Source organism: Onychomys torridus, chromosome 1 (genome assembly GCF_903995425.1).
Source record: "Onychomys torridus chromosome 1, mOncTor1.1, whole genome shotgun sequence".
NCBI classification, from domain to species: domain Eukaryota; kingdom Metazoa; phylum Chordata; class Mammalia; order Rodentia; family Cricetidae; genus Onychomys; species Onychomys torridus.
Genome location: NC_050443.1, coordinates 15,874,624 through 15,890,630, shown reverse-complemented (window position 1 = coordinate 15,890,630; position 16,007 = coordinate 15,874,624).

Genomic DNA, 16,007 nt, shown 5'->3' with positions numbered 1-16,007 from the left:
AGTTTCTTGGAGGTTTCTCAGAGCCTTTGCAGAATTGCTCCAGCCCTCCGGGCTCCTGCTTGTTTTGTTTTACCTGCTGGTTTGTTTTACCTGCGGGTTTTGTTATGCAAATTACCCGTCTGCTGTAGTCATAGAACAGGTTCCACCTGTTGACTTTGTTATTTTAATTACCCGTCCGCTCTAGTCACAGCCCAATTGAATTATCCGTCCGCTCTAGTCGCGGCTCTGCTATCCCGCTCTCCCTTCTACAGGTGAGCGTTACCCGCTTTTGTCGCGGATCCCCAGTTTTTTCTGAGGACTTACCGGTACCGCCTGACTGTAAATGAGTTCTGAATCCGGAGAGAGCCTTGGTAATTGTCCCCGTACGAGGCCACCACTTGTCGCGCCCGCCTCGACCAGCAAGGAAGACGCGACACCGGGATCCTTCTCATTACAGTTTATTCAGACCTTTGATTAATTGCATTGTGTCTCTCTCGCTGGGGCAAGCCTCTCCCAGCACCTAAGTAGGGCTGGGCTGCCAACCCCAAGCAGCCACGTGGGCACTGTCCACAGGTTCACACATATGCCAGCAACACACGAATCCAGCCACAGCCAAATAAGGAGCTGTTTACCATAAAGAGTGTTTGCCATCGGGAAGGCAGAGGGTAGAAGCCAGAGCCATCTTTAGGGTGCGGCTACACGCGGCTCTCTACACACACACACACACACACACACACACACACACACACACACGCCAATAGGTTACAGGGATTCTTCTGTTTCTACTTCCCATTTTACTGTAGGAGCTCAGGGATTACAGACTGTGTTTCTTCATTTACATAGGGTCTGGGGGTCCAAACTCAGATCTTTATGATGGTGTGGCAAGCACATTGCCCACTGAACCATCACCCCAGTCTCCAATTTTTATATAGTGTGATAAAGAGTATATGCATATTGTTGATATCTATAAAATAATAATAGGGACCTGCTAACCCTTCCCCATTGCTCCAGCACCTCCCCCAGAGGTACTACTGTGATTTGCTCCTCATAGATATTTCCAGAGTTCTTCTTTGCAGACAACAGGTATAACTGAACAAAGGGTAGCTTGCTTTCATACTATCTGAGCTTGCTTTTCCACTTCAAAAAAGTTTATCTTCAAGTTCATTCCCACAGCCTACCATGGAATGGTTCTATCTTAGAAATCAAACATCCTGACTCCAGTTACTCTGCCTTGAGTTGTGCCAAGAACAAATGACTCTACACCTTACTGATACAAGTGAACAACCACCTGCCAGCACACCAGGGGGCACAACATGATAATTCATTTGTTCCAAAATGACACCTGAAAATCTGACATTACTGTCAGACACATGAGCTTACCAGTTGTGGAAGATGGGACCACTTCACCTGAGACCATAAAAGGACCATCCCAAGACCAAAATGTGGCAGACATACTTATTAGCCACCTTGTCACTCATCTTGTGCCTCGCTCTCAGGAAAATCACCACAGTGAAAACACCTGCCTCTAGCACCCGACTCTAGGTTGGGTGAAGTTTCTCCTTTCCTTGGCACAGCTTACTGCAGGCTGACCCTTGGATGAGCTGCCATCTGGACTTGCATTTGACATCTGTCTTGGGGTTGTGGAAGGAGCCATGAATCTGGGATCAGCACAGGGGTGTAGAGCAGAAGAGCAGATGGCTTACTGTACGGTGGCGTCCCATTGAGCTCCCTGCTGTATGACAAAGATTCTGCGAGAAAATTCCACTCTACCTCTGTGATTCCCCAGAACGATGTCTCGTTCTGCGTCTGCCCTTTCTTGGTCATGTTGCTGTTGCTACCCAGGGTGATTTGGGCACAGGAGACTAATGAGAGGATGTTACAGGGAAATGGAGAACAGCTCCCCCGGCAAGTGTGTGAAAGATGAAACTAATGGGGAGTACTCTGAGAATAGATCAAAGTTACTGTGTTTCTTTTAATCCTGCTCAGCATAGTTTTATGACTACTGGAACTGCTGTAGAAGAAATTACTTTATCTGAACTCACTAAAGAATACTTAATGTGTCTTGTTGATTGCATTTTGAGAGGCACTGATCCCAGGAAATATTTTACAGGTAATATGAGAACTTACTGTACAATGGCTATAGAGAACTTAAGAACATGTGACTGCCCACAACAAGGCTTAAAGTCTATATTTGTGCCTAAAATAGTTGGCATAAGATCAAAGGGACATGGGGGAAGGTGTGCTTATAATTAAACCTAGAAAACTTAATGATTTTTCTACTACATGGTGCAAACACTGCATCAGCCCTCTTGAAGAATGAAAGTAACCCTTTTAGATGTGTTTCTTAAGACTCAAGTCTGGCACCCTGTGACCACAAAGAGTGGCCAGTCAGAATATTTTAGTTAGTATAAAAAGACTTAGTCACTTAGTAACCTCAGGGGCCAGCTGTTTCCTACCCAACCTGCTGGGAGGGGTGGTTATTAGAATTCCTAACCACTCCTCCAGCTACATGACTGCACATATGCTGTCCAGTAGCTAGGCAAGATGGTTAGTCATCCCAGGGCACAGCATGATCACGTAATCTATGCACATGCATGGCATAACTACCTAAGCCCATATGGGCGTGTGGGGGGACCTACAAAAGCAGGTTCCACCTATTCCTCCCCTCTTCCTGCACAGTCATTGCACAGACCTATGCACATCCTTCCTGTTCCCTTCCCTTGATCAACTCTTCCAGTGGGTTTTGTTGTACTTCAAGGCTTTTCTCACATGGTAAACAGTGCCACTTAATTAATAACATTGTTCCGCTTAATAAATAACATTGGCACCAAGACAAAGCAAGCCCTCTCGGTGCCCCCGGGATTGGGGGAACCCCGGTCCACGGCCCTCATTGGCTACAGTCAGTCCCCATCACAGGCTTCAATCTAGCCATTTCCCACAACTGCTGTCTGAGATGTCATTCTTGCTGACTGAGCCCTGTCCTTGGGCTGTGTAAACCACTCCCTCATTCTCTGGCTTGAGGAAGCATTGAATGACTTGTGCCTGCAGCTGTCAGGCCCCAGCCTCAGGCTATGTATGCCCTGGACCTCATTCTCTGGCTTGAATGACTTGTGCCAATCACCAATCCTTACTTGATCTTCCGGACACCTGAGATTGTAGTCTTGGATCATGTTTGGTTTTTTATTTTTTATTTTTTGTTTGTTTTTTTTTTCTCTCTGCCACTGTCATGGGAAATAAAGCTTCCAACCCTATTAGACCTAACTCTCCCCTGGGATGTCTTCTGGAAACTCTTAAACCTCTCGGCTTGATGCCTTACTTAAAGACCTCTAAGCTTGTCTGCCTTTGAACTAAGAAATGGCCTAAATATCCCTTAGATAACAATAACAAAAAATGGTCACCTAATGGCTCCTTGGAACCCAATATTTCACGGGAATCATCTAACTTCTACTAGCAAATGGGCAAATGGAAAGAGTTGCCCCGGCCAGCGGGGTGTCAACGGGGCCACCAATCCTGTGGGAGAGAATGGAAGGACAGGGCGACACAAAGAGACAGCAGCAAGACAGTATTCTGATCAAGCCGCCAATCTTTATTGTTCTCCACATGGCTTATATAGCATAAGGGGGGAAGGGGCAGGAAGGAGGGAAAGGGAAAAGGGGCGTGTAGAACATGGAAGGGGTGCAAGACGTGTGAGGCAGATAGTGCACCTGCAAGATATCGGCTAAGGTCACTGGTCAGGGGCAGTATATTCTGTTGCTAGGCTGCCTGACCCTGGAATACTCTTTATCTTCGGTTCTCATGGCACCTGACTGTGGGATGTTCTCTTACCTTGGGAGGCCTCTGGTTACTGCTCTGGGAAGGGGCTTATGAGTTGTTCTCTGGTCTAGCTAGTAGTTTCTATGGTTCATGTTTGGTTCCTGACATCTTGGTCCCTAACAAAGAGTTGCCTTATATCCAGGCTTTTTTTAACCTCAGCTCCAAACCCTCCCTTTCTGATTCCTTCTCTCCTGCCCACATGCTCCTAGACATGCAACCTGAACCTGAGGAACCTCTAACTACTGCTCTGGACCCTGAAAATGAACCTCAGCCTATCCCACATCCGTTCTTTGGGCATCTGCCCCTTCGGCTCCTCCTCTAGCCCCCTTCCTCCTTTCCAACATTGGGCTGCTCCAACTGCCCAACTCTTATCACTCACTCTTGAACTGCTAAGAGATCTGACTCTGGCCATGCCAACCTAGCAACCATTCTCCCTCTGTGAGAGGGGCGGGGGGAGGGGAGGTGGACTGGTTAAGGGTCACATCCCTTTCTCCCTCGCAGAACTTTCTCAGATAGGAAACTGAGCTCTTATACCTCTAATTCTGCTTCCTTTATTAAACAATTCCAATACATTACCAATCTTGTAGCCTCACCTTTCATTATATATATATTTACTAAAAAACTACTTCCCAAGGAGCACAGACAAGTTTGGGAGCAGGCTAGGACACATGAAGATGAGGTTCATTACACTAATGCAGGGTTGGGGATTTAGCTCAGTGGTAGAGTGCTTGCCTAGCAAGTGCAAGGCCCTGGGTTCGGTCCTCAGCTCCACAAAACAAAAAATAAATAAATAGATAGATAGATAGACAGATAGCTAAATAAACAAATAAATAAATAAATAAACTGATGCTGCCCGTACACCTGGGGCCGAGGAGGTAGTTCCCAATCAGGACACACATTGGCATTGCAATACCCTGGATGGCTCTCTAGCTAGGAACTGCTTTATAACCTGCCTCCTGGCAGGTCTTCATAAGGCTGCCCTCAAACCAGTAAACTATGAAAAGCTAAAATATGTAATTTAAGATAAGGAAGAAAATCCATCTCATTTTTTTAAAGATTGATTGATTGATTGATTGATTATCTATACAGTATGTATGACTGCAGGCTAGAAGAGGGCACCAGATCTCATTACATATGGTTGTGAGCCACCATGTGGTTGCTGGGAATTGAACTCAGGACCTCTGGAAGAGCAGTCAGTGCTCTTAACCTCTGAGCCATATCTCCAGCCCCCCATCTCATTTTTAGAAGCTCCTAATGACCCACTTTGTCTCACAGAGCTTCCCCAACATCAGGGCTAAACTTAAGCATCTGGAGAGAGGGCCTCAGACCCAACAGGCAGAAGTCTTAGCAATGGCATTTAAGTTGTACCATGGGAGAGGTGAGAAAGCCAATAAACAGAATTGCCAAATGCTGGCACACACTATCCAACCAGCTGCCCGAAGGCCTCCATGTCCCTGTTTTAAGTGTGGTAGAGAAGGCCACTGAGCTTGTGCCTGTCCTGCCCCATGCAGGCTACCATCTGGACCTTGTCCAAAGTGCCACCAAGAGGGACACTGGTCAGCTGACTGCCCCCATGCACCTCGTGGCATGGGGACATCAGACAAAGACCATTCTCCAGCCAATCTCCTAGGCTTGGTGATGGACAGTTGAAGGGAACCTAGGGTAGCCATTACAGTATCAGGGTGATCCATTTCCTCCTTTTTGGACACCAGAGCCACTTACTCAGTCCTGAGGAAGTTTTGGGGTCCCACCTCTCCTTCTCATCTACCTATTGTTGGGGTAGGGGGACAGCCTTACCTACTTCACCAGACCCCACCACTTAATAATATTTTAGGGATATCCCTCTCACCCACACATTTTCAGTTGTTCCAGCCTGCCCTGTGCCCCTAATGGGAAGAGATTTTCTAGCTAAGGTAGGAGCTTTTATTTCATTTGCTCTCCCCATGTGCCTCACTCCAGACTCACTAGCAGCTCCTCTCCTCCTCCTCCTGGCCACCCAGCCTACTAACTCTAACATTTGATTTCCCTTGCCAGCCTCTCAGGTAGACCCCAAAGTCTGGGACACCCAGAACCTTCTTTTGCTAGGCACCATCCCCCTATTATTATCCAGTTGAAGGACACCACCAGGTACATTACCCAAGCTCAGTACCCTCTCTCACTCCAGAGCCTTAGAGGACTTACACCTATCATTTCTGACCTTCTCAGAAAAAAGCTGCTTCACCCAACCTCTTCACCTTTTAACATCCCCATACTTGCAGTTAAAAAGTCTAAGGGAGATGGGGATTTAGCTCAGTGGTAGAGCACTTGCCTAGCAAGCGCAAGGCCCTGGGTTCGATTCTCAGCTCCAGGAAAAAAAAAAGAAAGAGAGAGAGAAAGACAGAGAGAGAGAGAGAGAGAGAGAGAGAGAGAGAGAGAGAGAGAGAGAGAGAGGAAGGAAGGAAGGAAGGAAGGAAGGAAGGAAGGAAGGAAGGAAGGAAGGAAAGAAAGAAACTGTCTAGGCTGGGTAATGGTGGTACATACCTTTAATCCCAGCACTTGAGAGGCAGAAGCAGGCAGATCTTTGTGAGTTCGAGGCCAGCCTTGTCTACAGAGCAAGATCCAGCAAAGCTACACAGAGAAACCCTGTCTCGAAAAGAAAACAAAACAACCAAAAAAAAAAAGTCAAAGGGAACCTACTGCCTGGTTCAAGATACCCTCCTATCGCTACTGACCATATTCTGCTTTATTAGTTTCCCTAATGTGTCTCCAATAACATATTCAAATTTCTAATTAACTACTCAGCTAATTGTTACAGGACCACCATAGAGCCAGAGGCCAAGGACCATCGAATATGCGATGGAATAGTAATAGTTCAGAAGTATTTACACCCCCAGACTCAAAAGTGTCTGGACTCTGCAAAAAACAGACTTTAATATAACAATATGTTACTATTAAATGTCCTCAACAATTGATCACCTGTGTCTTCTAGATGCTAAACTAATAAAGAGAACAGGTGCCTTGAGGTTTGTCTTAGATAAGGCTTATCTCAAGTGAAAATTAAAAGCATGTTCCAGGTTTCTCTCCCTCTCCTTCTCCCTCTCCCTCTCCCTCTCCCTCTCCCCCTCTCCCTCTCCCCTTCCCTCCCTCCCTCTCTCTCTCTCTCTCTCTCTCTCTCTCTCTCTCTCTCTCTCTAACACTAACCAATAAAATTCTGATAGCAGAGTACTAAACATTATAATATCATGGCTGCCAGCTCAAGATTTTAAATTCCCTGTGGATGCTTCTAAATATGTTTAAAAATTCTTCCGAGCAGCAGAGCCAGCTTGAATACACCTGGACAGGTCAGATCCACTTCAGATAAGTATAATTCAAACTTTCCTGGTCCCAGGACCCCCCTCATCCTAGGACCCCTCGGGAAACACCCAAGGTAAATTTTTTTCTAAACTTCCTCTTCTGCCTCACCAGCACCTTGTCAGACACAGTACAGAGCCTGAAGCAGTGGAAGGCAATGGACAATTCTCAAAGCAGCAGAGGATAATCCACTACCTCAGGACATCCAGCCACTCCCAAATGCTCCTTCCCTACCCCCAAATTTAACTGAAGCCCACTGAGTCATCTGGAAGCAGTTTCAGGAGACATGTCATCCCCATTACCATTCACTCACCATTTTTATTTTTAAAAAAAATGAAAAAAAGAGTCTGGAATGTTAGAATTCCTAGCCACTCCCCAAGCTACATGTCCACACATGCACTGCCAGTAGCCAGGCAAGATGCTTAGTCATCGCAGGGCCTTACATCCTACATAATCTGTGTACTGTGTGATCATGTAATCTATAGACATGTATGGTGTAGGAACGTAAGCCCATATGGGCGTGTGGGGGGACCTACAAAAGCAGGTTCCACCTATTCCTCCCCTCTTCCTGCATGGTCATTGCACAGACAGGCCTATGCACATCCTTCCTGTTCCCTTCCCTTGATCAACTCTTATAGCGGGTTTTGTTGTACTTCAAGGCTTTTCTCACATGGCAAACAGTGCCACTTGATAAATACCATTGTGCCATTTAATAAATAACAGTGGTGCTCTTGGAGTATAGAATTGATGACATCTGACTTTTTCCCCCTGATATGGAAGAAAGAAGTGGGTTGAGGGCTTGTGATGTAATCTTAAAGGCTTTTGAAAATTGATTATGTAGAACCCATGTTTTACATGCCCTGCTGCATGTAATGGTTTCATTATTAGAGTGAAAAATTTAAAAGGTCCTCTCTTAGAGAGCCACAGAGAGTTGTCTCCATTCTTCCCATGCCAACTCCACACCTCCTCCGCAGGACTTGAACCCTGCTGGAGATGGATTCTGGCAGGGTTTATTGCTATGAAGAAACACCATGACCATTGCTTATTCAATAACTTCTGACATTGTAGAAACACACACTTCCACATTGTACACACATGACTACATAGGACCATGTAATATACACGCATGTGCATCTGTTTCTACATAACACAAGCATGATCATATAGTATCCTGCAAGGTTATCTATTTAGTGGAAAAAATAAAATGTTCAACATTACCTGTGGTAGTTTGAAAGAAAATGGCCACTATCAGGGAATGGCACTATTGAAACGTATGGCCTTGCTGGAGTGGGTGTAGTTTTGTTGGAGGCACTATGTCTGTCACAAGGAGGTGGACTTTGAGGTCTCAGATGCTTAAGCAAGCTCTCTGCCTGATGTCTGTGAATTTGGATGTAGGACTCTCAGCTCCTTCTCTAGCACCATGTCTGCCTGCATGCCACCATGCTTCTCACCATGACAATAATGTACTTGAAACTCTGAACTGTAAGTCAGCCCCAATTAAATGTTTTCCTTTATAAGAGTTGCTGTGAAAAAAAAAAAAAAAGAGTTGCTGTGGTTATGGTGTCTCTTCACAGCAATAGAAACCCATTACTGCATATTCTACTAAACAGTTCTCTTCACCACATTGAACTAGAATCAGAGCAACCTATCCCAAAAAGATCATAAACATGAAGGTATTATTCATGACAGGCAATAACAAAATGGAGGTAAATTTTTGAGATGGCATTGTATACTTTAGAATGCAGTAAAATACCAAATTCAAACGATAGTAGATAAATAAATGGAGGAAAAATCAGTGTAAATATGTGATCTTGAAGAAATATTTCTCTCTTTTGAGATTACAATTATCATCATCAGAGCTGGAGAGATGGCTCAGCAATTAAGAGCATGTGATGTATTTTCTTGCAAAAGACCCAAATTCAGTCTCTATTACCCACATGGTGACTCACAACTGTCCTAACTCCAGTTCCAGAAGGATCTGGCACCCTCTTCTGGTACCCTGAGGCACCAGGGCACACAGAAAGTGCACTTCCAGGCAAGACACTCATATACATAAAATAAAATGTCTGAAAACATGTTGGCAAGACACTCATAAACATAAAATAAGTATGTCTTAAAATATGAAACTCTCTCCTATTAATTTTCATTTACTACTGATGGCATCTTTATACTGGTTTAGGGTTTATTCTGTGTCTTAGGTAGTTTCTTGACTTACATCCTTAACTTTTTAAAACTATGTCAATTACTCATGTACTAGGGATAGTGCTTATATTTACGGCTAAAGTGCCAACAAAAACAAGGTTCCATTCAAAATGGTCTTGGCTTCCTGCTTTCGCTGAATGGTATTTTCTACTGAGTCCAGCATCTGTTACACCACACGACTTGAATTATGTTGACATTATTATGCTCTTCATTCAGAATTTCAATTTTTGCTTATATTTGACCCAGTATGTAGTGGGCAGCTGTTCCAGCTTTGACCTGGCAGTATTACCCCCATTGAGGCTTCCAGTAACTGTCATGCCTATGAGGCAGGACCGAGATGGGAGCCCTTAAGACCCAAGATCTGGATGTGCTGACTCTCTTAGTTCCTGGATCCTGGATGTAGACCAAGCAGAGTACTCCAGAGAATACCACTGGACTGCACTTCACCTCTCCTGGACCCTGTAACCTATCCCTTTACTTGTAAGTTACCCTCCAAAATAAACCTCCCTTTCAACTACGTGGAGTTGCCGTAGTACTTCCTCCAGTACCAGTATTAAGTATCCATATCTATAAATATTTGGAAGTAATAGTATCCGTGTAGATTACTTATCCACTGTTAGGGACCAAGATGTCAGGAATCAAACATGAACCACAGAAAGTACTAGCTAGACCAAAGAACAACTCATAAGCCCCTTCCCAGAGCAGTAACCAGAGGCCTCCCAAGATAAGAGAACATCCCACAGTCAGGTGCCATAACAACCGAACGTAAAGAGCATTCCAGGGTCAGGCAGCCTAGCAACAGAATATACTGCCCCTGACCAGTGACCTTAGCCGACGTCTAGCAGTTGCACTATCTGCCTCACACGTCTTGCACCCCTTCCATGTTCTACACGCCCCTTTTCCCTTTCCCTCCTTCCTGCCCCTTCCCCCCTTATGCTATATAAGCCTTGCGGAGAAAAATAAAGATTGGTGGCTTGATCAGAATACTGTCTTGCTGTCCGTCTCTTTGTGTCGCCCTGTCTTTTCATTCTCTCCCACAGGTGGGTGGCCCCATTGACACCCCGCTGGCCAGGGTAATCCACAACAAACTAGACCTTTCAGTGGACCTCTGACAGCCACCACTTTACCCAAATGACCAAGCTTAATTTCATTAATAATGATAGCTGCCACATAAGCATTTCTGGACATGGTGCAACCAGATGCACAATCTGCAATGTGCTCTTATCCATGACAGGACTGCTTTTGGTAAGATTGCCATTTTTACTGTTAATCCTACCTATCTGTGAACATGGGAGATCTTTCCATTTTTCTGGTATCTTCTTCAATTTCTTTCTTCAAAGACTTAAAGTTGTTGTCATATAGATCTTTCATATGTTTAGTTAGAGTTACCCCCAAGATATTTTATATTATTAGTGGCTATTGTAAAGGGTAATGTTTCTCTAATTTCTTTATCAGTCTATTTATCATATTTGGATAGATAGATAGATAGATAGATAGATAGATAGATATGTATATATACATATTATACACACACACACACACACACACACACACACACACACACACACATACACATATATATATATATATATATATATATATATATATATATGGGTAACTGATTTTTTTTATTCTTTTGTGTTTGGGTGAAATGTTCTGTAGATGTCTGTTAAGTCCATTTGACTCAACATCTGTTAGTTTCCTTATTCTCTGTTAAGTTTCTGTCTGGCAGACCTGTCCATTGGTGAGAGTGGGATGTTGAAGTCTCTCACTATTAATGTGTGGGGTTTGATATGTGATTTAAGCTTTAGTAATGTTTCTTTGACAAATGTGGATGCCCTTATATTTGGGACCTAAATGTTCAGAATTGAGACTTCATCTTGAGGGATTTTTTTCTGTGATGAATATGAAACGTCCTTCTCCATCTCTTATAATTTTAGTTTAAAGTCTATTTTGTTACATGTTAGGATAGCTACACCAGGTTGCTTCTTAGGTCCATTTGATTGGAAAATCTTTTCCCAACCCTTTACTCTGAGGTAATATCTGTCTTTGAAATTGAGCTGTGTTTCTTGTATGCAGTAGAAGGATGGATCCTGGTTTTTTGTTTGTTTGTTTGTTTTATTTTAATCCATTTTGTTAGCCTGTGTCTTTTTGTAGGTGAATTAAGTCCATTGATACTAAAGGATATTAATGACCAGTCATTGTTAATGCCTAATATTTTATTGGTTTTGGTGGTGGTGGTAGTGTATGTGTTTTCCTTCTTTGGGCTTTTGCTGGTATAAGATTATCTATTGCCTGTATTTTCATGAGTGGAGCTAACTTCCTTGGGTTGAAGTTTTCCTTCTAGTACTTTCTGTAGGGCTGGATTTCTGGATAGGTATTGTTTAAAATTGTTTTTGTCATGGAATATCTTGTTTTCTCTGTCTATGGTAATTGAAAATTTTGTGGGGTATAGTAGTCTGAGCTGGCATCTGTGGTCTCTTAGTGTCTGCAAAATATCCTTCTGGCTTTCAGAGTCTCCATTGAGAAATCAGGTATAAATCTGATAGGTCTGTCCTTATATGTTACTTCACCTTTTTCCTTTGCAGCTCTTAATATTCTTTCTTTATTCTGTATGCTTAATTTTTTTATTATTATCTGGTGAGGGGACTTTTTTTCTGATCCAGTCTATTTGGAGTTCTGTAAGCTTCTTGTATCTTCATAGGCATGTCCTTTAGTTTGGAAAAGTTTTCTTCTTTTTCACATACAGGAGGGCACATTGCCCCACGCCACTTATACCTGGTACACAGATGGCAGCTCCTTTTTATACGAAGGGACCCGTAAAGCGGGTTATGCCATAGTGTCAGATACTAAGATAATAGAGGCACAGGCATTACCCCCACACACCACTAACCAACAGGCTGAGCTGATAGCTCTCACCCGTGCCTTCCAATTGGCACAGGGACAATCTCTAAATGTTTACACAGACTCCAAATATGCTTTTCATATCCTCCTGTCCTATGCTGCTATTTGGAGGGAGTGTGGCCTTCTCACAGCAAAAGGGGGATCCATATCTAACTCAGGCCAAATAATGGCCATGCTGGAGGCTTCCCACCTCCCCAAGGCTATAGGAATTGTCCACTGCTGGTCTCATTGGACCGATAGCTCTATAATCTCTAGGGGAAACAACTGGGCTGACCAGGCAGCCAGGACAGCGGCCCTCCAGGGTCAAGTCTCACATCACCCACCACAGGGAATCCATACAGTACAGCCTACACCCTCAAAGGAAACTCCTGACACTAAGCAAATTCTCTCCTACCTACACCAGCTCTTTCATCCTAATAATCTTGCTCTGTCCCAATTCATAAAGGCTCACCTGCAGCTCACCTCCGAGGGCTTACAGTTCTTAAGAACTGTTACTGCCTCTTATGAGATCTGCCAAAAAAGAGATTCCCAATACCAAGTACAGGAGTCAGCCTTTTCCCACCCACCAGGCTAGAGGTTCCCTTCCAGGGACTGACTGGCAGCTCGATTTTACCCATATGCCCACCATCAGGAAAGTTAAATATCTCCTTGTGATGGTGGACTCATTTTCATATTGGGTGGAGGCATACCCGGTTTCTAATAAGCGGGCTCAGACAGTTGCAGACCTCCTTCTCTGAGAAATTATTCCTCGGTTTGGGGTTCCTGCTTCTCTTCAGTCTGACAATGGCCCGGAGTTCACCTCTCAGATTTCTCAGACACTAGGTAAGGCTCTTAACATCCCTTGGCATTTTCATATCCCATACCGTCCTCAATCCTCAGGAAAGGTGGACGTACCAAACGGTCTTTAAAAAACATTCTTACTAAGATGTCACAGGAACTTCACTTCGACTGGGTAAGATTATTGCCTCTAGCTCTTCTCAGGCTCAGGGCTCTTCCTAAAAAGCCTCTTTCAATTTCTCCATTTGAACTAATGTATGGAAGGCCAGTTCTAGCACCAGGTCTTTTATCCAACCCTCCAGCTGTTCCAGATAGCCTGTTAACTCCTCTCTTATGTCACCTAAGGTCTATCCTATGGAGCTATGCAGACTGGTCATTACCCCAGCCGTGTGACAATCATTGTCCATCTCCAATCCACATTGGGGACCAGGTTCTTCTCTTTCCTCCAGGCCAGCGCTCTTCACCCCTTTCCCCTAAATGGCAGGGACCCTTCAAGGTAATTCTTGTGACTCCAACAGCCGCTAAACTTGAGGGCTTTCCTCACTGGGTACACCTGTCTCACCTAAAACCTTTTATCTCACCTCCATCCCAGAAAAATCTCTCCTCATATACAGTAAAACAAACAGGGCCTTGCACTCTCAAGCTCCAGAGGACATCAGGCTCCACTGCCTTGTCACTAATTGCAGAGGAATAAGGTATCACCCCTTCCTTTCCCAACCAGGGCCACACAGAGCTGGAGGCAAAAGGGACCATCAAAATATTCAGGCAGTAAGGATATAACAATCTATCACTGTTCAATACTCAGCAACTGATCACCTGTGTTTCCTAAATGCTAAACTAACAAAACAAACAGGTGCCTTAAATAAACCACTTTGAATAAGGCTTGTCTCAGGTAAAAATCAAGCAGAGTACTAAAACATCACAGCCACCTTTTTAACATGTCTCCATCCGGACAGGCCAGATCTACCTCAGATAAGTGTCAACTCCAAAAACAAAATAATAATGAGTTTTTCCTCTAAGCTTTTATGTCACCAGTGTCTTGTCAGACAGAAGGTTCCCAGCCACACCATGAAGGATGGACAGCTGCAGGACAAGGCATGACAGAACTTCATCCCAGGAGGATGGACACAGCTGCAGGACTTCATCCCAGATTTCAGGAGCCAGCTTCCCCGTTCCCCCCCACCCCCCCCCCCCCCCCCGCAAGGACCAATCGATATCCACCATTCAGCCTGAAGCAGTCTTTGAGAGAAATGGCGCCCCATACCCACTCATCCACATTTTTTTTCTTTTTTTAGAGAAAATAAGTCAGGAATGATAGGAAGTCACAACATGCCCACACGGTTGGGCTTGCCCAGCAGACCGCCTAGTTATTTCCGGTTCAAAACAGCCATTTCCAGGTTAAAACATCTCGCATGACTAGGACTCCGTGGCTTTGCATAGTTGCATAAAGCGCGCAGGGCCATGTAATCTACGCACATGTGTGGAGTAGCCACACAAGTTCCTGTATGCATGCCAGCCCACCGTTTATAAAGCCGGCGCCATCTTGCATGACCTTCTTCTTGTCCCCTTAACCACGTGTGTTTCACACAGGCCTGTCACTTTCTATCCTCTTTTAATAAAATCTCTTCTGTGGCCTTGTGTTCAGGACGTTTTCTCGCAGGGTAAGAGCGCCAAAATAACTAACACCACGCTCTTTTGTCCGTTTACTTTATTCCTGTACGACAAAACTCTATCTATACAGCTTCAGTTCCGTCCTGAGTTCCTCTTTGTGCCTACTTTTTCTGTCCCCTCAATGCCCTGGTAATAACTAAGCCCTTATGATTTTGGTCTTATATTTGTCCTCTGTTCCTTCGTCTTCCATCTATCTTCCTGGCTCCTTACCCCTGGCCCTGATAAACTCTACAAGAGATCTGCTTTACCCTCTACAGAATCTCCATCTTCCTCTCTTTGCTCTAGCCATGCAGTTGTGTCTGCCTCTGGAATTCCACTCCAGTTCTTACTGCACCTGGTTATGCAAAAAGCCCTGTTGTCCTCAATCTCTCTCCCATGCCCCTAGGCCTAAAGAAAAGGGATGGTCTGAGCTTCATTTGTGCAAGAAGCAAAGCTATGCATCTACAGCCTGCTTGTCTCCTAGGCTCAGCAGGGGAGTTAGTTTATCTAGAGGTTCAGCAGATCTGAGAAGCTGACCTGTTTGCCAAATGGTCAAGTAATAAATATATGGGCACACAAGAAATTCATAGCAAGGCACAGCTGAATATTAAGGCTGTATAACACCAAATATTCCATAATAAATGGCTTCCCATTTGACAGACCCTTGGTTGGTCAAAGTATAGCTTTAATACACAGCTGAATCTCCATAATATATTCTTGGGGCCCACAAGATTGTGAGACCTGGTGAAGTCAAAAGAGTTTGAGTCCCCAACAAAAGTACACAGATATTAAGCTGGGAGGCAGAAAGTCCAGAGATTTTCTGTGAAACAGACATCATATCTGTCCTCATCTGCAAAACTCTCATTTGGGCCATGGTGGCTAATGCCCACCATAGCTGCCAGCATTGTCATAGCAACAGCAGCAGCCATTGCTACATCCACAGTCACTGGGTGAAAGGGGCCCAGGACACAGGTCTGCATGCAAGACTGAGGGAAGTCATCCCAGGGATGGCAGATGCTGGCTACAATCCCAGGAAGAATCACTCCCTCTTCCATTTAGATCACTTTCTCCAATCATCAGAGCTGACAGACAGACATAGTAAAGACAACCAGGTGTGACCATCACACATTCACATACCTGAACAGACCAGCTGACTTTTCAATGTTTAACTCATGGACACCCACCCTTTCCTTTGTTTCCTAAACAGAAGGTGTCTTAACCAGACTTACCTCCAGAGGTGACAGACAGGAGACTTTCTAATTTTTTTCCCTTTTAGGGTAGAGGTGTCAGACTCTTCCCAAGTGTTAGGCAGTGACTGATTAAGTGGAGTCCTGAGGACCTGGAAAGTCTTC